Source organism: Mandrillus leucophaeus, unplaced genomic scaffold (genome assembly GCF_000951045.1).
Source record: "Mandrillus leucophaeus isolate KB7577 unplaced genomic scaffold, Mleu.le_1.0 Scaffold37, whole genome shotgun sequence".
Classification (NCBI taxonomy): Eukaryota; Metazoa; Chordata; class Mammalia; order Primates; family Cercopithecidae; genus Mandrillus; species Mandrillus leucophaeus.
Window position 1 is genome coordinate 7,152,897 of NW_012103920.1, and position 24,271 is coordinate 7,177,167.

The following is a 24,271-nucleotide window of genomic DNA, read 5'->3' on the forward strand; positions in this document are numbered from 1 at the left end:
ATAGCAGAAATCCTCAAAATTACCGAGGTAAGTTTATATATATCCTGAACACATTTTGAATTGTTTCGGTAATTTCCACCAGCATACGGGAAGCAGTAAAACGTAGAGAAAATTAGCTTTTTCCTGCTAACTAGATAGCCTTCAAAATATTCCAGAGAAGTATATAGTTAATTAAAGAAAATTATTCAAACTAAAACATAAGTAATTTCATATTTTAATATCTTTAAAACGTAAAAGCTCAGTGAACTTCAAAGTTTAAATACAAAAATAATCTAACGTTAGAAGATGAATATAATGATCTGAATGTCTCACTATCTCTATACTTCGCAATGAGAATAGTAATTTAAATAGTATTCTTTTGCTTCTAAGGGATTTGTTTTTCCAGAGATTGCTATTGTGTGATTCCTTAAAAAACTGATAAAACATAAAATATAGAACCATAAAGTATGCCAAAATATAGTTGTATTTTTCCCAATTATCTTTGTCTCTTGGACGTGTGTGCGTGTGTATGTGTATATATTTATGTATATATACATATACATATATACGTATATACTTATATGTATATATACACATATGTGTGTGTATATATACGTTTTTTAATTTCAACTTTTTATTTTATTTTATTTTAGATACAGGGCATATATAGGCAGTTTTTTTTACATGGGCGTATTGCACCCAGGTAGTGGGCACAGCACCCAACTGGTAGTTTTTCAACCCATGCTCCCTTTCTCCCTCCTGACTCTAGCATTCCATAGTATCTGTAATTCCCATGTTTATGTCCACATGTGCTCAGTGTTAAGCTCCCACTTATAAATGAGAGCATGCAGTATTTGGTTTTCTGTTCTTGCATTAATTCACTTAGGATAATGGCCTCCAGCTCTAATTCATTTTAGGAATGTTTCTTTGCTCCCTCCCTGAATTTCTTTACTTTCTGGGGGGTAGAGGTGCTGAATTGATACCCTCCTGCTCACAATGCAACATCTGGTATTTTTTAATTGCCAAGCCTATGGAATCTCTTTTAATTATAAACCTCAAATCTTCCAAAGGAAATTTTAAGTTTCCTCTAGGATTCAGCCTAAATTGCACTTATACCCAAAGCCACTCCTTCCCCGCCACCTCCTGGTCTTAAGCAATCCTTCTGCCTTGGCCTCCCAAAGTGCTAGGATCACAGGCGTTAACCACTGTATCCGGCCTATGAGACAGTTTGTATGAGTGTTACCTGGGCTCTCTCCTTTAGAACTTCTCATGAGGCTGTAATTAAGTTGTCAGCCAGGGCTGTGTTCTTGTCTGAAGTTTTGACTGGGAAAGGATCAACTGCCAAGCCCACTTATATGATCACTGGCAGGATCCAGTTCCCATGAGCTGTTGGGTTGAGGGTTCATTTTCTAGCTGGCTGTTGGTCGGAGGTTGCCCTCAGTTCCTTGCCATGTGGACCTTCTTGATAAAACAACTTGCCTCATCAAAGCCAGCAAAGGAATACATCCACTCGACTATATCATGTAACGTAATCATGGGAGTGACAACTCACCACTTTTGCCATATTCTGCTGGTTTGAAACAAACTACTCAGCCAGCACCCATTCACAGGGAAGGGATAAAGGCCTGGATGTGGAGGCAGGATTGCTAGGGGCCATCTCAGAAGCTGTCCACTGCAGTATCATTATAGGGAAAAAAAACTGAAGACATCTGTGTCCACGACCAGCTTATAAAAAGCTTTGTCCATAGGCAAGTGGCTGTTTTCACACAGGAAAACATCTGTTTCCATAGAGGCAGCAAGCGCGGTCTGGGCCTTACTCAAATCTACAAGCTTTTATCTGCTTGGGCAGCATTACAGAGCTGGCTGCTGCCAGTGCAGTTTTCCTAAATTGACCTGGCTGAGGCAAGAATTAGATTTCAGAGACAATCTTTTCACATAATGGCCTTTTAGATATTATATGAAAGAGTAACCATGGGGCTGTAATTTATTCCTCCCTCCTCAGGGATCTCTGAAGAAGTTTTGACACTGACCAGAATTCTTTGCAAATATCGACTCATGGAATACACTAACATAGAAGACAAATGAGGGTCCTGAAAGGGTTGGCTATATCCTGACTACTGATTTAGAAATGATTTCAGCATTACATTCTGGTCCATTTAGACTGCTTATATTAAATTATCCTGCAAATCATGGGAAGCTGGGCTGAAGCATGTAAGTTATACATATAATCAGAGCAAAGCCATGCGTCTAGTGGAACTCCAGAACTCAGCAGCCTTCACGGCTAATGTGTCCCATGTGCTTGACATACTCCAACACCAAAATATGTCTGGCATAGAAAAGGAAGCTTAGGAAGCCGTATCTGTGGATTAGGAGCCTCCCAGATGTTGTGTATATTGCTTCTTCTGTCTCTTATCCATTGATAATTATACACAAGCTTGGTGGTTCTGAAACAGCAGAAATGATAAAGGTGGAGGCAACTTTAGATTGGTTAAATGGCAATTGGGGTAATACATCAATAGTTTTTGACAGCTTTAATTGAGATATAATTGACATATAACAAATTGCATATACTTTAAGTTTTGGCATATGTATGCATCCCTGAAATCATAAATACAATTAAGACAATGGATACTCATTTGATACCACTGACCCAAACCATGATAGATGCTATGATTAGGGGGATCCCTAAATTTGTACTTTTTATGTATCATATTTTTAGCTAGTGGTCAAGAAGTACTCAAGAGACAGTAACCTCAGTTATTATGTATGGGATTAATTGGTAGCAGGAATGTACACGCTTCCCAAAAGAAAGGTGAGACTAAAGAGGGAAATTACAAAGAAGAAAGAAGAAAGTAGTGATGCTTGACCTACTCTGCTGGAACTGTTCCACTGCTGCTGAAAAACGGGATGAAAAAGGGGGAATTGAGAGGATTTTCAGTAGGGTTTTGGCAGCCTAATCTTGAGGCTTGAGTGGTAAAAATCCAACTTCATTGTTGGCTATGACATGCATACCTTAAGAAGCCCCCTCAAAGTCACTGCATATAACTTAGCATGGATAAGTACAAATCCAATCATAAGGATTATGATTTGGAATGGAAAATACTTATACACGCTGAATGTAATCCCTCAGTTAAAGCCATATTTCTTTTTTATGTAAATTAAATAAGGGTTTGGGATCTGCCCACCACCCCTCAGTGAGGGAATCCAAAAAACTAGAAAGTGATGTGGACGGAATGGCTTGAGGGCAATAACTAAAATATGTGGAATTATTAATTCTTGGCAATCAGTCTACCGAAATCCACATAGGGGCTGGGAGGACAGTCTAAGAGGCCTAAAGGTGAAACTTGGAGAATGCTGAGATGCTGTGGTAGACAAGAACAACATAATAGTTAAACTCTAATTTGGAAAATACGACTGGAGAAAGTATTCTCTCATTTCACCTCCGTCACCTAAGTATATAACAGGGATGGGTGTCATGTGAGAATGGAGGACTCTGCCCCTACATTATTACGCTGAATGTGTTCCACGTTCCATAGTCACCCTCCACCTGGTATCACCTGAAATGATAAACAAGAATCTTTTCAGTTGCCTAAGACTTCCTCTCTAGAAAACATTAAATAATACAGAGTTCCAGAAGTAAAAGAGAACATTAATGCCTTAATTAGCATTAATGATAGAAATAGGGATATTGATCTCCATTAATTATTTTCCTTAATTGATAAATGAAAATTATTTATATTTATGGTATACAATGTGGAATTTTAATGTATGTTTAAATGTAAGTATAGCCACTATAGAAAACAATGTAGAGGTTCCTCAAAAAACTCTAATTAGAACTACCATATGGTAGTTTCAGCAATCCCACTTTTTGGTATATTCCCAAAGGAAGTAAAGTGAATATGGCAAAGAGATAGCTGCACTCCCATGTTAATTGCAGTATAATTCACCATAGCCAAGACATGGAATCAACCCAAGTATCCATCAATAGATGAATAAAGAATACATAGTATGTATACACAACAGAATACTACTCAACCTTTAAAAAATCAGTAAATCCATTGATTCTCTTTTAATAGCCCTTACACACCAAAAAGATAAAGCAGTTAGCTACACATACTGATAGTGGGCCACTGGGAGTTCGTCTAGGTAGATACAATATAGCCTTGGATATGCTGTAGACATAACTCAAAAAAACAGAAAGCAAAACCAATACAAGTACACCAAGCGGAAATGGATCAAAGGAGACCATTCAGTATAGATCTTAGCTCATGCTTTCTTTTCTACACCTATTTCAGAAGTCAGTCAAGAACACTGCCTCCACGTATTAAGAGGGCTTGCAAAAAGACATTGAAGTTAACCAGTACACTATCACAATCTAGGGTAGCTGCGCTTGATCTTGATAACCAGTAGGAGTGAGTTGATAACATCAATGATATCTTAATTGCCTCCTCAGAGGAAAAAGCGAAGTATACTTTAGAGACTGTGTCACCCATCTGTCAATAAAGTATGGCAGATAAACCCCCGTACAATTCAAGACCTGCCCCAGTCCTAAAAATTTAGAAAAGAACATGAGCCAGATCAGAAGAGGCTTTCCTCCTATCATAAGAAATAATTTAGAATCTGTCTTGACCTTGTTACTAAACAGTCCAGAGACTGGAGAATCTGTTTGAGTTATGGCATAATCACATCTTCCACTCTGGGATATTGTTAGTCCTTTCCACAAAGTCACTAGAAAGAAATCTGAGATTGAATTGTGCCCTGACAGAAACAAGCAAATAAAAGATTTATAAAGGGCTGTCAATCAGGCAGTGTCTCTTGAGCCTTATGACCCGAATGCACAAATGATTGTAGAAGTGTCAACAACTGGAACACACACAGACTAGAGCTTTTGGCAGAAATCAATATTGCTGCTCAGTGGAGACGGCAGAGATTTTGGACTTGAAAGCGGTCTGATGCAGCTGCTCAATTCAGCCCTTTAGAAACATAATTGTGAGCTTGTTGTTAGGCATTGGCAGAAATTGGTCCTACATCAAGAGACCCGGCAATCCTGAAACCAGAAACACCCATCATGACTTGGGTGATGTCTGAGAAACACTCAAATTGAGGAAACACCTCAATGGAGCACACTGTTAAATGAAAATGGTGCTCAAGAGTACACTTTGGCTGGGGGTTCCAAAGTTCACAGCATTTATGAATAGACCTCTCCCTTGCATTTGGAGCCAATAGTAACCCTCCCAACCCTTTCCAGCCCATCCTGATCCACAGTCCAAGGATCTCCCTGCTGTAGCTGCTGAATTGTCTAAGCCTTTAAATTATCCCCTGGCCATACAAAATAGTTGCTAAATGTACTGACTGGATTTCATGAGGCTGTTTCGGAAATTCAGCAGTTACCTGTCCTGCATATGCTAAATCCTTAGTGGGAGAAGGAAAAAGGCTGAAAGGGCATATACATCATCCTGAAATCGACTCACTAAGTAGAGACATTAGAGGGAGCTATCTTTCAGGAGACAGGCTATAGCTGATGAAGCAACCTGAGAACAGATACTGTGCATTACTAGACTCATCAAACATCAAGCTTGCCAGCAACTCTGGCAAACAGCATCTGCCTTTACTCAGGGGATGTTTTAATAATAATAAAATCAGATGTATTTAACATACATTGGTGCTACCGACAAGATGTCAGTAGAAGTGTGCAGTCCAATAAGGTAGCTGCAAGCTACATATGACTGTTGAGCATTTGAAGTGTGGCAAGTCCAAATGAGAACTGTCATATGCATAAAATGCATATGGGATTTCAAAGACAGTATGCATATGCATATAATACGTAATTATACAGCATATAATATATACTATGTATAATATATACTGTATAATATAATATGTAATGTATTATATATTTTATATAATATATAACATATATAACATATGCTATATATGTTATATAACATATGATATGTCATACGTTATATAAATATATACTATAATACTATATATTTATATATTATGACTATATAATATATAATTATATTATATATTCTATTATACTATATATTATATAATTATATATAGTATATTATGTAATTATATATAGTATATTGCTATATATTACATAATATATAATTATATATATTAAACAGGCTGAATGTAATCCCTTATTATATAATTATATTGTAGACTATATATTACACATTATATATGTAATTAATATATAATGATATAAAATATACAGAATATAATTTATTCTGTCACTATTCTGGAGACTAGAAGTCCCAAATCAAGGTTTTCAAAGGGTCATGCTCCCTCTGCAGCCTCTAGGGCTCAGGGGATTCTCTCTTTCCTCTTCCAGCTTCTACATGCCCCAGGTGCTTCTTGATTTATGGCAGTATATCTCCAACTTTTGCTTCCATCTTCATATGGCCTTCTTCCCTCTGTGTCTGTCTCTCTCTCTCTTCTGATCTTATAAGGATTCCAGGCACATTAGATGAAGGACCACTTTAATTCAGTATGACCCTATCTTAAGTTGATCACATCTGAAAAGACTCGATTTCCAAATAAGGTCACAGTCACAGATACTGGGGGCTAGGACTTAAACACTTCTTCTTGAGGAAACACAATTCAACTCATATCGACACTCTAGTAGGAATCCCAAATAGGTTAACTGTGTCAAGGGTCTTCAAGACCAGCGCCCAGTTCAATGACCATTAGAAGAATTCACAAGACTCATGGCCAAGGTTTATTACACGGAAAGGATACAAAGTATAATCCACAAGGGAAAAAAGGATTATGTGGAGAAGTTGGTAAGAATCAGGCGTAAGATTCCAAGGGTCTTTTTCCAATAGAGTCACACAGGTGTGCATAATTCCTCCAGCAGTGAGTTGTGACAACACGTGTGAAATATGGTCTACTGGGAGTCTTTTTAGAGACTCAGTGCCCAGGGTTTTTATTTGAGGCTGGTCTTGCAGGCACCCACTGCTTATCATATACCAAAATTCCAGACTCCCAGAAGGAAAGTAGATGTTTAACACACACCACATCATTTGCATAGTCTAGTCACAATGAGTCATCCTTATTATTTAAAGGAAGTTTATGTCAGTGGAGAGAACTCTTGATCACCTACATTCCCAGATGACAGCCAACCTTGTATGCAGGCTTTTCTAAGGATAGTAGTGTCAGGTTGGCTCTTTTAGTCTCAGACTTTTCTGCACGCTGACAAAAGAGAAAAGTCAAAAGTTATTTTAAAAAAAGTGTTCTCCGTCTCGAAAGCCATCTGGATCATTTAGTTAAATCATACAAGGATCTTACAATGTTCATATCGTAACTATTCTATGAAACAGAACATGTTAGACAAGAACTGGCTAATTTAAGCAAATAATCATGACATCCAAATTAATAAATATCAAAGGTGGTCTTTTTATTATATGATATTCATTATTGTTATTAAAAACTTCTATTTTGGATTCCTTTTCATAAATTTCTTTCATATGAAGTCATATTCCGAACTGTGAAACTCTTACATCTCTTCTTTTACAAACTAGAGCTTTAATAACACAATAATCTAAATCATATGTTCTCTGTAGGGGCAATATCTTACTCAAGGAAGAAAAAAATGGTTCTTGGGGAAAAAAAAACTTACTCTTTTTATGTATAAAACAATAGATATGCATCAATACACACATAGATAAATAGGTATCTGTGGTATTAAAATTCCATGGTGGGAGACAGGAGTAAAACAATTTAATAAATTATCTCATACAACTTTCCATTTATTCTATTTACCTATCTATCATCTATTTTTCTAGCACTATATATCTGGAAGGACTCAAATCAAGTTGTTACTGTTACATCTGACTAGTGGGATCAGGGTGAATATAAGAAAAGACTCAATTTTTACACTTTGTGCTTCCTTTTACAATGATCATTTGCATATAATAATGTAATAAACATAAAGTCACTTAATTAACTGAAAGAATCAGTAAAATACACATCCCTTTGTCTTGAAGAGACATCCATTTCAGTTATACACATGGCGAAATTTAGAACTTCTTAACCAAATCAATGAATCCATTTGAGGTGAAAAACATCAATATGGAGTTTCGTAGTTGAAGGAAGAGATTGACTAAAGAAAAGCTAAAACCCAAGATACAGTGCAATCAAGTGAGGCTGTATTTTGAAGAAAAGAGCTGTCAAATATTACCTATTTCAAAAGTGTCATTGGGTCAAGCTTTACAGATGAGACCAGATTTTCTGTTTGATGCACACACACACACACACACACAGACACACACACACACACGGACTCAAGAAATTGGCTTGTGGCAATATGAAGTAAAGTTTTAAGATAACTGACATAAAAGTAAAACTTTACTGGATTATTTTTGAATTAACTTAGTGATACAGGAGCGCCAGGAAGGAGAGTGTGGTCCCTTTAAATGATATGGAAGGTGGGGAAGGGAAGTGCTGGATAGAGATGGGTGGGTCCCTAGCTAGGGCTCCACCCGCAGGGACTTAGGTGAGGGCAGGCATTTCCCGGCCAAATGTTGCATTTCCCAAGACCACCCTGGCCTGCCACACCCCCCACCCTGGGCCTATAAAAACCCTAGACCCTAAAGGGCAGAAGTTTCTGGACGTTGAGAGGAACACGTGGGAGAAAGAAGACACAATTGGCTGGCTGGGGAAGTCGGAGGATTGCTCAGCAGTCCGAATTTAGGGGAAAACCATCTCCTTTCTGGCTCCCCCATCTGCTAAAAGCTACTTCTACTCAGTAAAACCTTGCACTCATACTCCAAGCCCACGGATCTGATTCTTCTGGTACATCAAGGCAAGAAACCCCAAGATACAGAAATCCCTTTGTCCTTGTGATAATAAATGGGGTCTAATTGAGCTGGTTAACACAACCTGTCTATAGATGCAAACTAAGAAAGCACCCTGTAACATGTGCCCACTGCTTCAGAAGCTATAAACAATCTCCCCTATACATTGCTGTGAGTTTGGAGCCCCACGGTCTGCCCGTCTGTGTGCTCCCCTAGGGGTTTGAGTAGCCGGGCACTGAAGAAGAAAGCCACACCCCCATCGCATGTCCTGCCAGAGGGACAAGGGAACCTTTCCCATATCAATAGTAATATCTATAATGGTCCATCCTTTGACCATGAGATAATGTATAAAATCTTCTGGAGTATCCCTAAATATTTTTCAAGATAACAACAAAAAAACTCAAGGAATTACAGAAAAGAGAAGCAACTGGATTTTTGGGGATTGGCTGTTTTCAAGGGATTTAAAATTTGTAATAAGATTCTCATAGCAAAGAGGTTTTGGGTCTCATCATGAGAAAGTAAAACAGATAATAGAATATGAGACTGCCCACATAATAAACCACTGACTAAAAACAAACCTGAGTACAAGTAAGAAATTTTCTTCTTTCAGATTCAGGAAAGGGTGTTGGGAACATTACAATTAGGAGAATTATTACAAAGCTTATGTATTCCAAAGCTCATCCTGAGAATTCTGTTTAGAAAGATTTTTCAGATTAATTCACCCTATAATAACTACATTGATACTTTCAGCATCATTTACAATTCCTGGTTTAATTAAATGTGTATATTTAATTAAATATATTTGTATATACCTATATATCTATGTCTGTATTGAATCTTAGTTTCTCTATGTGAAGAAATCTGACTGTACTATTAAACTTTGTGCTTTTTCTTCCCCCATCTAGAAACGTTCCACATTGAAATTTTGTATAAACTAAACACTAACTGTTCTACTTAACAATAATTTCTGTTGTGTATTTTCTCTTCTACTTATCAACACATTTTATAATGCCAGCATTATACCAAAACAAGCCAAAAAATACAATATTTTAATAGAGTACAGACCAATCCCTCATATACATAGAAATGAAGAATCTTTTCAGAATTTTAAAGGGCACCTGTGAAGAATTTACAGATAACAGCATTCCCAGCAATGAAAGACTCTGGATTTTCCTTAAGATCACTAACAAGGCAAGAATTTCTCTTTTATAACCTGTATTCAACATTGCACTGGAAGTGTAACCAGTACAATAAGGCAAGAAGAAGAAAAAGAACACAGAGAATGGAAAGAAACTAACTATCAACAGATGGTTGCCTGTCTTCAAATTACCTTTTCTGAAAGAACTTTTAAGTTCCAATAAAAACTTCAAGGCAAAATAGGTTATGGGTTTAATCATTAGAAAGTAAGACAGAAATGAAGACAGAAGACATGATTGTGTATAGAGAAAATGCTAAGGAAGCTATTTTATGTTTTTACTTTTATTTTTTATTTATTTTTTTTTTTTTTGAGACGGAGTCTCGCTCTGTCACCCAGGCCGGAGTGCTGTGGCCGGATCTCAGCTCCGCCTCCCGGGTTCCCGCCATTCTCCTGCCTCAGCCTCCCGAGTAGCCGGGACTACAGGCGCCCGCCACCTCGCCCGGCTAGTTTTTTTTTTGTATTTTTTAGTAGAGACGGGGTTTCACCGTGTTAGCTAGGATGGTCTCGATCTCGTGACCTCGTGATCCGCCCGTCTCGGCCTCCCAAAGTGCTGGGATTACAGGCTTGAGCCACCGCGCCCGGCGGAAGCTATTTTAAAAGCTGCTGCTAGAACTAATATGGGAAGCTAACAGTGTAACACAATGAAATACATATATTCTTATAAGAATTGTAAATTCAAATTTAAAAAGAATGGTTTATTGTAGCATCCGAAAACTTAAAATAATAGGAACAGATTTAAAATTAAGAACTGTCTTATGATAAACGGAAAAAGCACACTGCATAGAGAAATGGAAAAAGATGAAAGTAAATGGAGAGATACAATGTTCTTGAGAATCAGCAGGCTAACTATTGTGAAGACTTCAGTTCTCTTTAAACCAATCTCAGTTCTCTTTAAACCAAACATTCAAGGCAATCCCATGCAAAGATCCTACAGACTTTTTAATAGAAATGGATGAGCTAATTCTAAAATTTATATGGCCATTCAAAAGACCCAGAAGACACAAAAACACTATGTACAATAAGAACAAAGTGGAGGGACTTACACTATCTGATTTCAAATGTATATTTATAGCTACATTAATCAAAATGGTATAGCACTGGTGTAAAAAAAGGGTAAAAATAGATCAGTGAAAGAAAATAGAGTGTCTAGGCCGGGCATGGTGGCTCACATCTGTAATCCCAGCACTTTGGGAGGCTGAAGAGGGTGGATAACCCGAGGTCAGGAGTTCAAGAATAGCCAGGCCAACACGGCGAAACCCTACCTTTACAAAAAATACATAAAATAGCTGGGTGCGGTGGCATGCACCTGTAGTCCCAGCTACTCGGAAGGCTGAGGCAGGAGAATCGTTGGAACCTGTGATGGGGAGGTTGCAGTGAGCCAACACTGCACCACTGCATTCCAGACTGGGCGACAGAGCGAGACCCCGTCTCAAATAAATAAACAAAGGAAGAAAGAAAAGAAAGTGTCTAGAAATATGCCCATGGGTATAATAACCGATTTTCAACAGAGTTGCCAAGATAATTCAATAGGGAAAAGGTTTTCTTTTCAACAAATCCAATGAAAACAATTAGATGTCCAAATGAAAAATAGAAGAACTTTGTTTCTTATCTCATATCATACACAAAATTACATAAAAATAGATGCAGTTGAAACACTGAAAGGTAAATTATAAATATAACTTCTAGAAAAGATTATATAATATCCTCACAACATTCATGAATGCAATGATTTCTAAATAGAACACAAATCATTTTAAAAATCTGATATTTGAAAAGCATAAATAAGTAAATGAATTACAAAATAAAAAATTAGATTTTATCAAAATTGTGTAAGTCTAAACTTCAATAAGACAGTAAAAATTACATAATTGGGTATATCAAGAATAGATTATAAATTACATTATAAAGTAGATTTATATATCATTAGATTTCATATCAAGAATAGATGATGCATTACATAATTGGGCACATCAAGAATAGATTAATAATCCTGACGACTGTAACTCCATAACAAAGCAAACTACCTAACTTTAAAATGTGCAACTTGTTTGATAAAATAATTTACAAAAGAAGATTTATAAATGACCAATACACATGAATATGATCAATATCTGTAATCATCAAGAAAATGCATGTTAGCATAATGAGATTTCTCTAAGATACCTGAAACTCAGAAGTCTGGCAATTTCGAGTGTTCAGAAGCATGCAGAGCAAATGGAAATCTTCTACATGTTTTATGGGGATGCAAAATTGGAGAACTACTCTGAAAACCAGACTGGCAGTTTCTTATACATATGTTTACTATATGTATAAATGCCTCATCAGTTTTACCTCTAGAAATCTACCCAGGAAAAAATGAAAACTTATGTCCACACAAGGATTTCCACATAATTGTCTACAGCACCTTTATGTATAATAGACCAAAATCAGAAATACTCCAAAAGTTGACCAAATGGTGAATAAATAAATACTAGTATATCAAAACAATAGAACATATTTTTACTTAGCAATAAAGAACGGACTATGGATACATGAGAACATGAACCAATCTCAAAAACATTCTGCTGGAAAAAAGAAAACCTACACTAAAAGTCGATAGCTTATAGTTCTATCTATATAAAAATCTAGAATAAGATAAACTAACCTGTAGTGACAGCAAGATCAGTGCTTGCCTGGAGTCGAGGGCGGTGACTTTTAAAAGGCATAATGGAACATTTGGGGGTGACAGACATGTTCTACATTTTGATCATGATAATGGCTTCAAGGGTGTATGTATTTGTCAAAATTCATCTAACAGTATATTTAAAATCGACGAATTTTATTTTATGTAAATTAATCAATTGATCTGGTTTAAAAACTGCAATAGAAAGGGTAGTGGACACTGTATCTCAGGCACTGAATGGAGTAAACCATTCTTTCTTCCACCCTAGAAACTCCAGGAGTGAAAGAGACCTTGCCTTCAGTGCATGAACTTGTCCACACTTATCAGTTACTGGAAATATTTCAGAAACTGACTTCCTCTGATTTCAAAGAATCTGAGGAAAACTTTGACTCTCTGGTAGTCAAACAAATGTTTTTGTACTTGGAGATTTGGAAACTTGTTGTAAATCTAATATTAGGTAGGGCAGCTTGACAAAACAATAAGAATTTGTTGCCTGGGCAGGGTTGCAGTGAGCCGAGACTGCACCACTGAGCTCCAGACTCGGCGACAGAGCGAGACCCCGTCTCAAATAAACAAATAAACAAAGGAAGAAAGAAAAGAAAGTGTCTAGAAATATGTCCATGGGTATAATAATCGATTTTCAACAGAGTTGCCAAGATAATTCAATAGGGAAAAGGTTTTCTTTTCAACAAATCCAACGAAAACAATTAAATGTCCAAATGAAAAATAGAAGAACTTTGTTTCTTATCTCATATCATACACAAAATTACATAGAAATAGATGCAGTTGAAACAGATACAGGCTCACACCTGTAATCTCAACATTTTGGGAGGCTGAGACGGGAGGATTGCTTGAGCCCAGGAGTTTAAAACCAGCCTAGCCAACAGAGTGAGACCCTATCTCTGAAAACAAACAACCAACCAACCAAAGGTTAACACCAGTTATTTTCTTTACTCCCATTGATTAGTAGTAAGTTCATGTTTAGAAAAAAATTAATTTGTAAACTGGGAAGAAACAATGTTATTATCGCATCTCAAGCTGTACCTGGCAGTTTCCAGGTCAAGTTAAGTGACATTCTCAGGGGAAGCCTCCTGTCTTTGCCTAAATTACACCAAGTTATTTCATGCCTCAACTCCCTCCACATGAGCTGCCCTCAGGGCCTGAAAGTTGTTTCCCTTGTCTTTGCTTGGGTTGACTTCCACTCATTCTTCCAGACCCAATTTAAAAATTGATTTTTTCAAATCACCATTCTGTTTCAATAAGTTGTTCTTTATTAGATTTACTCATTGCACTACATTTTATGTATTCAGAACATCTATAATATTTGGATATTTGTGTATTTATAAATGGATTTGCTGGCTTATTGTCTGTCCTATCTCTATTCTAAGTTCTATGACCTGATTCCTTTCTAGTGCTTACAAATGCTGTTGATTACTGGAATTGCTCAGTACTTCTGAATTCCGGAGATGTGTACAGGAGGGTCAAAGTTTTTATACAATCAAAGGGAAGATCCCATTTTTATGTGATTTTTCCTAAATCGCTTCAAAACATGGCTTAATCTGAAAATAGGTTGGGGGGTTTCAAAGGCATGGACTCTCATTCTGTCCAATTTTATATTTCTGGTTTCCAAAAGAGTACCAAAAAATAACAACAACAACATAGTATCAAGCAAACAAATTTAAGAAAAAGAATATTCTTTGGAGGACAAGAGAAAACTGAATCATATCATTAAAAACGGTAAATAAAGAGAAAGTATCAAGCATTTATCCTGCCTTGTCTATAGGAAGTACTACTAGGTAATTAACAAAAGAGTAGCCCATAAGAAATGTCTCCTTATAAAACATCACAGCAAATTAAAAAGAAAAAAAAACTCTTCTAACTGGTGTGAGATGGTATCTCATTGTAGTTTTGATTTCCATTTCTCTGATGGCCAGTGATGGTGAGCATTTTTTCATGTGTCTGTTGGCTGTATGAATGTCTTCTTTTGAGAAATGTCTGTTCATATCCTTTGCCCACTTTCTGATGGGATTGTTTGTTTATTTCTTGTAAATTTGTTTGAGTTCTTGTGCTGGAGAGGATGTGGAGAAATAGGAACACTTTTACACTGTTGGTGGAATTGTAAACTAGTTCAACCATTGTGGAAAACAGTATGGCGATTCCTCAAGGATCTAGAACTAGAAATACCATTTGACCCAGCCATCCCATTACGGGGTATATACCCAGAGGATTATAAATCATGCTGCTATAAAGACACATGCACACGTATGTTCATTGCGGCACTATTCACAATAGCAAAGACTTGGAATCAACCCAAATGTCCATCAGTGACAGACTGGATTAAGAAAATGTGGCACATATACACCATGGAACACTAAGCAGCCATAAAAAAGGATGAGTGTGTGTTCTTTGTAGGAACATGGATGCAGCCGGAAACCATCATTCTCAGCAAACTATCGCAAGAACAGAAAACCAAACACCGCATGTTCTCACTCATAGGTGGGAACTGAACAATGAGATCACTTGGATTCGGGAAGGAGAACATCACACACCAGGGCCTATTATGGGGATTGTAGGGGGGAGCGATGGCATGGGAATTATACCTGATGTAAATGACGAGATGATGGGTGCTGATGAGTTGATGGGGGCAGCACACCAACATGGCACAAGTATACATATGTAACAAAACTGCACATTGTGCATATGTACCCTAGAACTCAAAGTATAATACAAAAAAAAAGAAAAAAAAAGCTGACAGAACTGACAGAACTTAAATGCTCTAATTTTTCAAGAATAACTAATTAATGAATCTAATCATTGAGCATTTTGCTGCTAATATAACAAAGAGTGAGGCAACTAGACATCACGTACCTCCTGATTAAAGAATACAATACCGGCCGGGCGCGGTGGCTCACGCCTGTAATCCCAGCACTTTGGGAGGCCGAGGCGGGCGGATCATGAGGTCAGGAGATCGAGACCATCCTGCCTAACATGGTGAAACCCCGTCTCTGCTAAAAACACAAAAAATTAGCCAGGTGTGGTGGCAGGCACCTGTAGTCTCATCTACTTGGGAGGCTGAGAGAGGAGAATGGCGTGAACCCGGGAAGCAGAGCTTGCAGTGAGCTGAGATCGCGCCACTGCACTCCAGCCTGGGCGATGAGCAAGACTCCATCTCAAAAAAGAAAAAAAAAGAAAAATACAATACCACCTACAGTCTTTCCAATGGAACGGAAGGAACATGAGCCTGCTGTAGCCTGAGATCCAGCACCAAGTATTTAAAGAAATAGCGAGGACAAAGAACACGTTAAACCACACCATTAGCACATAACAAGTAAAGTCTATACTATGGAAAACCTTACAAGACAAATGTCCAGGGTTGATGAACAGATGAGTGGCAAGGTAATATAAAGAAGTGGGAGGACAGCCTGTCAATGAAAAAATATATCATTTATTTTAAATGGGCAAGAAGAAAACCATAAAAATCACTAGCAGAAGTTCTCTACAAGAAATTAAACGGAGATTCTTTCATGCTGAAATAAAAGGAGGCTAGACAATAACTTGAATTCAAAGAAAGAAAAGCATGGGAAAAGTAACTTTACAGGTAAATAGAAAACGGAATATAAATGTATTTTTTGTTATTAACTAATTTTTTCCTCAACTGTATAAAACAGTATTTATAAGTCTATGTTGATGGACATACAATATATAAAGGTACAATTTGTGTGACAAAATGGTACACTGAAAGAGTAGGGAATGAGCTTTATGAGAGCAAAGTCCTTGTATACTATTGAAATTAGGTTGATATTATCTCAACTAGATTTTTATAAGTTAAATGTTAATTGTGATCCTCAGACCAATCACTAAAAAAAACTCAAAATCATATTAAAGGAAATGACAAATGAATTAAATGATATGCTAGAAGTACCTAACAAAAGACAGTAATTTAATAGAATTCAAAAATGCATAAGAGGTACATAAAATAAACACAAATATGGTGGATGTGAGTCCTATCTTATCAGTAAAAGCATTACATAATAATGGACTAAGCACTCGAATTAAAAGTAGAGATTGGAAGAATGGTCAACTATACACAAGTCAACTAAACACAACTATACACAAGTCAACTAAAACACAAGTCAACTAAACACAAATATACACAAGTCAACTAAACACAAGTCAACTATAACCTATCTACAAAGGTACACTTTGTATTCAAAGACACAAACAGTTTAAAATTAAAAGGTTGGAAAGAGATATACTATGTAAACAATAGTAAGAGAACTGGTGTGGCTATACTAATACCAGACAATATAGACTATAAGGCAAAATATTGTTGTTAGATACAAAGGTGATTTTATAATAAGAGGTTAATTCATCTAGAAAATATAACAATTTAAAATATATTATAATCCAACAATAGAGCTCAATATTCATAAAGAAAAACTGCAGATTTGAAGGAGAGGCACGTCAATCTTAGCAGCTGCAAAAATCAATCCCCCTTTAAACAATAAAAAAAAAACTGGAAAGAAATTCAAGAAGGAAATTCAACATTTGAACAGCACTATAAATGAACTAGAACTAACATCTATAAAATACTCCACCCAACAGAACAGATTACAGATTAGGCCCTATGGTAGTCTTTAAAACAAAGCCCAATAAACTTAAAAATATTCAAATCATACAAAGTATGTTTTCTGGCCATAATGCAATTATATTAGAAATCAGTAACAATGAAATATGGAAAACTCACAAAAATGTGAACATCAATAATACACTATTAAATAACCAACAGGCCAAGAAGAAATCCCAGGTAAATTTGAAAAGACTTGGAAATAAGTGAAGGAAAACACAACATATTAAAATACATGAAATGCACCTAAAACAGTACTTAAAGGAAAATTTATAGCTCTAACCTTCTCTTAAAAAAATAAGACGTTTTCAGACTAATAACCTATCTTTGCACCTTCTTAAGTAACTAGAGTAAGAAGAGGAAACTAAAGCCAAAGCAAACAGAAGGAAAAAATAAAGATTACAGTGGTAATAAATGAAAAAGAGTAGGGAAAGTAACCAAAACCAAAAGCAGGTTTTTTGAAAAGATCAAATAACCAAACCAAAAGCAGGTTCTTTGAAGAGATCAAACCAAATTGACAACCTGTAAGACTGATAAAGAAACAAAGATAGAAGATGCAAGTTACTAAAATCAGAAATAAAAGAGGAGGTATTTTTACTTATATTTTACTTATCTTAGAAATTAAAAGTATTATAAAGAAATGCTATAAACAATCATATACCAACAAATTAAGATAACCTAAATGAAATGGTCAAATCCTCAGAATGACAGAAACAACAGACTCAAAAAAAGAAACAGGAAAAAAATTAGAAAATTGGAATAGACCTATAAGAAGAAAAAAGACTGAATAGTGAAAAACTTCCTATAAGAAAAAGTACAGGACCAGATGGCTTCCCTGGTGAATTCTACCAAATGTTTGAAGAAGAATCAACAACAATCTTCTACAGACTCCTCCAAAAACACAGAAGAGGAAAGAGAGGAGAGACACTTCACAACTCATTCTATGAGGCCAGTATTATTCTGAAAACAAAATCAAAGACCCCCCCACCGCCGCCCGCCAACACAAACATACACACACCACGGCACCAATTTCCCTCATGAACACTGGTGCAAAAATTCTCATCAAAATACTAGTACACGTGTAACATGTGAAGGATTATACACAATGGATGAGTGGGATTTCTCTTGAGGAATGCATAGTTGGCATATCATATAAAAATCAACAAATACCATAGGATGAAAAACACATGACCATCCCAGTAGACAGAAAATAAACATATGACAAAATTCAAACCCTTCCACAATTAAAAAGGAAAACCTATTGGCAATAGGAAGGAGCCTGACCAAGGACATCTATGAAAAGCTCAATGCTATCTTCACTCTTACTGATTAGTGACTGAGTTTTCTTCCTAATATCAGGAACAAGACAAGAATGTCAGTTTTCATCCCTTATATTCAACACGGTACTACAGGATCCAGTTATGGCACTTAGGCAAGAAAAAGAAACAAGGTAATCACATTGGAAAGAAAGAATGAAACTTCCTCTATTTGCAGATGATATGATCTTGCATAGAGAAAATTCTAAGGAATCTATAAAAAAAATTAGAGGCCATAACTGAGTTATTAGAAACTCAGTTTCTAATGTTTGAAGGATACAAAATCAAGATATAAAAAATCAGTTATATTTCTATAGACTAGCAATAAACAATCTGGACATGAATTTAAGAAATCAATTTCATTTTCACTAGCATCACATGAATGGCACACCTGGGAATAAATATAACCAAAAAGTGTAAGATGAGCATACTCAAAACTGCAAAAATTTTTGAAAGAAATTTACAAAAATATAAATAAATGTAAAGACATCTCACATTTATAGACTGGAAGACAATCTTTTAAAGACGGAAATATTTTTAAAAATGATCTACAGATTCAATGGAATCACTATGAAAATCTCAGTTGCCTTTATGCAAAATAAGGCGATTTAAAATTTAAATGGAAATGCAAGGCACCCTGAATAGTCACAATAGTACTGAAAATGAAGAACAAGGTCAGAGGACTCACACTTTCCAATTTCAAAACCTACTACACAGCTACAGTAATCGAGACTGTTTTGTACCAGCATGAGGACAGACATACATATCTACGGAACAGAATTGAGAATTCTGAAATAAAGACATACATTCATGATCAGTTAATTTTCAACAAAGATGTCAAAAATTCAACTAGAGAAGAGTAATCTGTTTTATAAATGGGCTGGGATAATTGGATATCAACATGGAAAAAAAAAAGAAAAAGATTTTGGAACTCTACGTTATATTGTGGTAACAGACTGCCACGACTTGTTTTCTGGTCACAACCCTGCTGACCAAAACAAGATCTGGCCCAAACAGGATAAAATGAAGAAATTAGCAGGAACCAGCAGAGGGCGATGAAAGCGATCCCTAGTTGCCCTCATTGCTCATTGGACTGGGATACTCCCACCAACGCCATGACAGTTTACAAGTGCCAAGGCAACTACCCAGAAGTTACCACCCCTTTCCTAGAAAGTTATAAATAAACTTCCCCCCTCAATTTGAATTGACTCACCCATCCATGTAATTGAAAGCGAATGTAAGGGAGTAAAAATACAGTTTGTAAAAGAGCCCATAAGTTGGTGACTCTGGGCCCCTTGCCTATGAGTTAGGCCTGTTCTACAAAGAACAGTACCTACAGTTCTAAGAGATGGCTAACAGCACTGGCTCACCCTTGAATTCTTTCCTGTGCAAAGCCAAGAACCCTTCTGGACTGAACCCAAAAGTTGAGGCTTGCTTGTGCTGTACCATCATCTATAAAAATTAACTCAAGTGAATCAAAAACCCAAATCCTAAATATAAGAGTAAAAACTGTAAACTGTTTAAAAACATAATTGTATATTTTGGTGACCTTGGATTAAGCAATGGTTTACCTACATTTGACAGCAAAAGCACAAGCAACCAAAGAAAAACAGACAAATTAAACTTTACAAACTTCAAAACTTTTGTATTTTAAAGGATATTATCAAAACAGTGAAAAGATAACACACAAAATGAGATAATTAAAAATGGGCAAAGGACTTTTACAAGGAGATTTATATCTTCAATGAATCAGGGTTTGACAAGAGAAACTGTAGCAAAGACATGTGTGTCATCATCTCATAGCTCATGCAACTTACATACACATTGTTGGACAATCATGAATCACTCGCTATATATACATGTAAAGGCCATATAGATGCTCATCCAGCATGTGCTTAATTCGTTAACTGACAACTCATTTTTTCCCAATGCAACTCATTCCATTTAAGAACATTTTAAGCCATTCTACAACGTAAATGTATTTCAAAACATCATATGGTACACAAGCAATATATATGCTATATTTGTCAATTAAAAGTACAAAAGAACATCCAAAATGGTACAAAAACAAGGAGAAGCAAAGGATTTCATAGACATTTCTTCAAAGAAGACATATATGTGACTAATGTTTAAAAATCTTCAAAATCAAGAGTCATCAGTGAAATGCAAGTTAAAAACTCAATGACATACCACTAGATGTTCCCCTAAATGGCTACAATTTTAAAAGGCAGAAAATAAAAAGTGTTGGCAAGGATGTAGAGAAATCAGATCCCTCATATGTAGCTTGTGAAAATGTAAAATGGTGCAATTCTCCTCTGGAAAGCAGATATTGCTTTAGAAAGTTAAATATAGAATTGCCGTATCACTCAGCTATTTTACTCCTAGGTATGCCCCCAAGAGAACTGAAAATATTTGTCCATGCAAAAGCTTGTACATGAATATTCCTCACAGCATTGTCCATAATTGCCAAAAAGTGAAAAATTCCACGTCTATCAACTGATGAATAAACAAAATTTGTTATATCCATAAATTAAATATTATTCAGCTATAAAAAGGAATGCACTACTAATTCATGCAAGAACGTGTACAAACCTTGAAAACATGCTAAGTGAAAGAAGCCAACCACAAAAGGCTACATATTGTGTGATTCAATTTATATGAAATGCCCAGAAAATAAAATCCCATTGAGACAGAAAGTAGACTAGTGGTTGCCAGTAGCTGGAGGAGGGGAGCAAGGAGTAGCTCTTCTAATAGTAGTTGACAGCTTTATAAATATATTAAAAATAAACTGTATACTTTAAAGGGTGATTTTATAGTATGCAAATTATATATGTCAATTAAAATTTAACTGAAACCTGAACCATAATGATATCAACTTAATATTTTAACTTCAAACTCATAAATGTATATATTTATCCCCAACAGTGTTTGGAAAAATCTATAAGGTCTTTCTGTGACTGTGATCCAATACTGTCTCTCCGTAATTTTCTCAAGATCCAAATAATGCATAACGCATCTTTTTAGAGTCCCAGTTCTACATCATTTCAAACCGTGTGAAAAATTAGCCATTTTTGGGGTCATTCTGAGGGCTAAATTCGTCCAAATATTTTTCTGGTCTCCTACAGTTATAGTGTAAACACCTAATTTGGTGAGATTTTAAATCTACTCTTTAGAGTCTCTTGGAAGCTTCTAATTTCATTTTAAATTGAACCACAAACTTCCTCTACTTTAAACTCATTTAATCATATTTTTGGTATTTAATTAAAACACGTAACCACTACAAGTAGCATAAGCAGTTTTGAAGGGAACAGAACCAATTCTTGACAAGCATATAACTCAGCTGGTGTAAATGGAAGGGCAAAGGCAGGAAAAAGGAAAAGCATCTAAGGCACAAGTCAACAGATAACAGGAAAAAACACTGAAAGACCAGTTTGTTCAGGACATTCGTATACAGAAATTAGATTATATACCTGCTATTATACTTAAACGCGATAGTAAGGTATGGATGAGTCTGAATATGTGAAAAGGTCATTGCACACATATATTAATATGATAGCATGGACCATAGAACAGATTTTGGGGAACATATAAACAGAGAAATTTGACTAGTGTTTATCCACCCATGTATAAACCTGTGCCCTTAGTGGAGGATAAAATATCCTTCAGTCCATTTCTAGGACTTTTACTGCAAAAACAAAAAATGGTGATCACTAAACTTTGAAGAATATAAGCAACCCCAACCACATAGAGCCCCACCTCTGTGTCTCTACTCTACTCATGGATTCTAATTATTGCCTTGAAACAGATTATACACCCTGGGTCTAAATAATGTCCTTTGTAGCTTTGGAAATGACTTTTCTCATCTTTTAAACGTCTACAACAATTGCTGTGTTGGTAGATAGCGGGCACCAAAGATGTCCACACCCTAATTTTCTGTGAATATATTGCCTATACCACAAAAGGAACTGTGTAGACAAGAGTAAATCTTCCTGAGATTAGATTATCTTTGACTACTAAAGTAGGTCCAACCTAATCACATGGGTTTCTAAAAGTAGAGGAACAAGGTAGATGAATATGTCAGATGCAACACAAGGACCTGACCAACTCTGGGTGACTTTAAAGATGGAGAGAGAGACCATGAGTCACAGAATGTGGGTAGCTCCTAGAAGCAAGGAAATGAAGACCTCAGTCCTACAACCACATATAACCGAATTCTGCCAAAAATCTAAATGAGCAAAGAAAGACATTGTCTCCCAGGGCCTCCAGAGAGAAACACAGCCCTGGCTACACCTCAATTTTAGCCCACTAAAACTGGTGCTAGACCTGGATCTACAGAACTGTAACATAATACATTTATACTGTTTTAAGACACTAAAATTGTGTTAATTTTTAATACTCACAATAAAAAAAATAAAATGAACTCATCCTCAAAGAAATGGGACTAATTTTAAACTAGATGCTTCATGTAAAAAGGATATACCGTTCCTGATACTAAAGTTGTTAGTAGTTTTACCATTGCTCTTCTGTTATTGTTAGTCTCACAGCACTTAGAACATGAGGCATTGTTTCACAGATATATTTTTCAAAATAGATTGCATGCCCCTTGATGGCAACAGTCATGCCTAATTTATTTTGGAGTACTCATGCTAGCCATACCATTGCAGGTTTTTTAATTCTTTCATATATGTGTGATCAAACAATTGGACAGTATTGCAGGATTTTGCATTTTCAGATACTTAGAATTCTGCGCTAAATAATTATAGGAACACTTGGGAGTTGCTGCTCTACCTAATTGATATGAAACTCTGGCAACGGGAGAAAAAAATGAAAGTAAACTATCTTTTGTAATTGGTCTTAGATAGGCAAGAACACGGCCAATAGTGAATTAAGGAATGAAAAGCATTACAGAAGACTAAATGGGATGCAACATTTATAGCTTTGACATAGTTGTTGTTAGAGACAAATTTTATGAATGACAATACATGTAGTCTATATGCATTGCTTATGTGATGTGTATTAGGAGTTATTTTCTTACCATTCTGCTCAGCAAGACTTAGTAGAAAAGATGACCAAGCAACAGTAAGAACAGCTCTTTCATCTCTTCTATAAATTTCTTACCAGTCAGTATTAAAATTGTCCCAAATTTAAGCCTGTTTGTGTTACCATATACACAGAATACTCATCAGGGATTACACAAAGAATATTAGAATAGAAAGAAGCTTTAAGAATTTCAATTGAATTACAAGACACCCTGATACTTAGGCACATTTTTTTCTAAGCTTTTTTTTTTTTTGCTCAAAGTAGTATCTCCAGAGCCGCAAAGCACAATTTTCACTGCTTTGGAAAATAATGTTGTATTTTCTGAGTCAAGTATATCTGGATAATTACTTATTTGAAGTCTACAAACACAACTTTTGAGATATTGAAAAGCAAACATGTAAGATAGGTTAAAACAAGAAAGGTATGTTTATAATACACTATTGTTTTGGTTTAGGTATCATTGTATCCTTAAATCTTTGAGCATATAGAAAAAACATAATCTAGAGACTCACAGGATTTGTGTTCATCTTTCTGCGGCAGACAGACTCAAAGATGGCCCCATGGTTTCCATCTCATGCTTTGGCTCTTGCATACTCTTCTCCCTTTGAGTTTAGGTCAGACTCGTGACTTTGTTCTAGC

At 36.0% G+C, this 24,271-nt stretch overlaps 1 long non-coding RNA gene across 1 annotated transcript; it reads right to left on the bottom strand.

Moving 5' to 3' along the window:
- Positions 1-621: 621 nt before the first annotated feature.
- Positions 622-24,271, bottom strand: LOC105546808. Its single transcript, XR_001007145.1, has 3 exons — positions 24,145-24,271; positions 3,429-3,536; positions 622-2,423 (listed from the first exon to the last, which is right to left on the bottom strand). It is a non-coding gene; the product is annotated as an uncharacterized LOC105546808 (long non-coding RNA).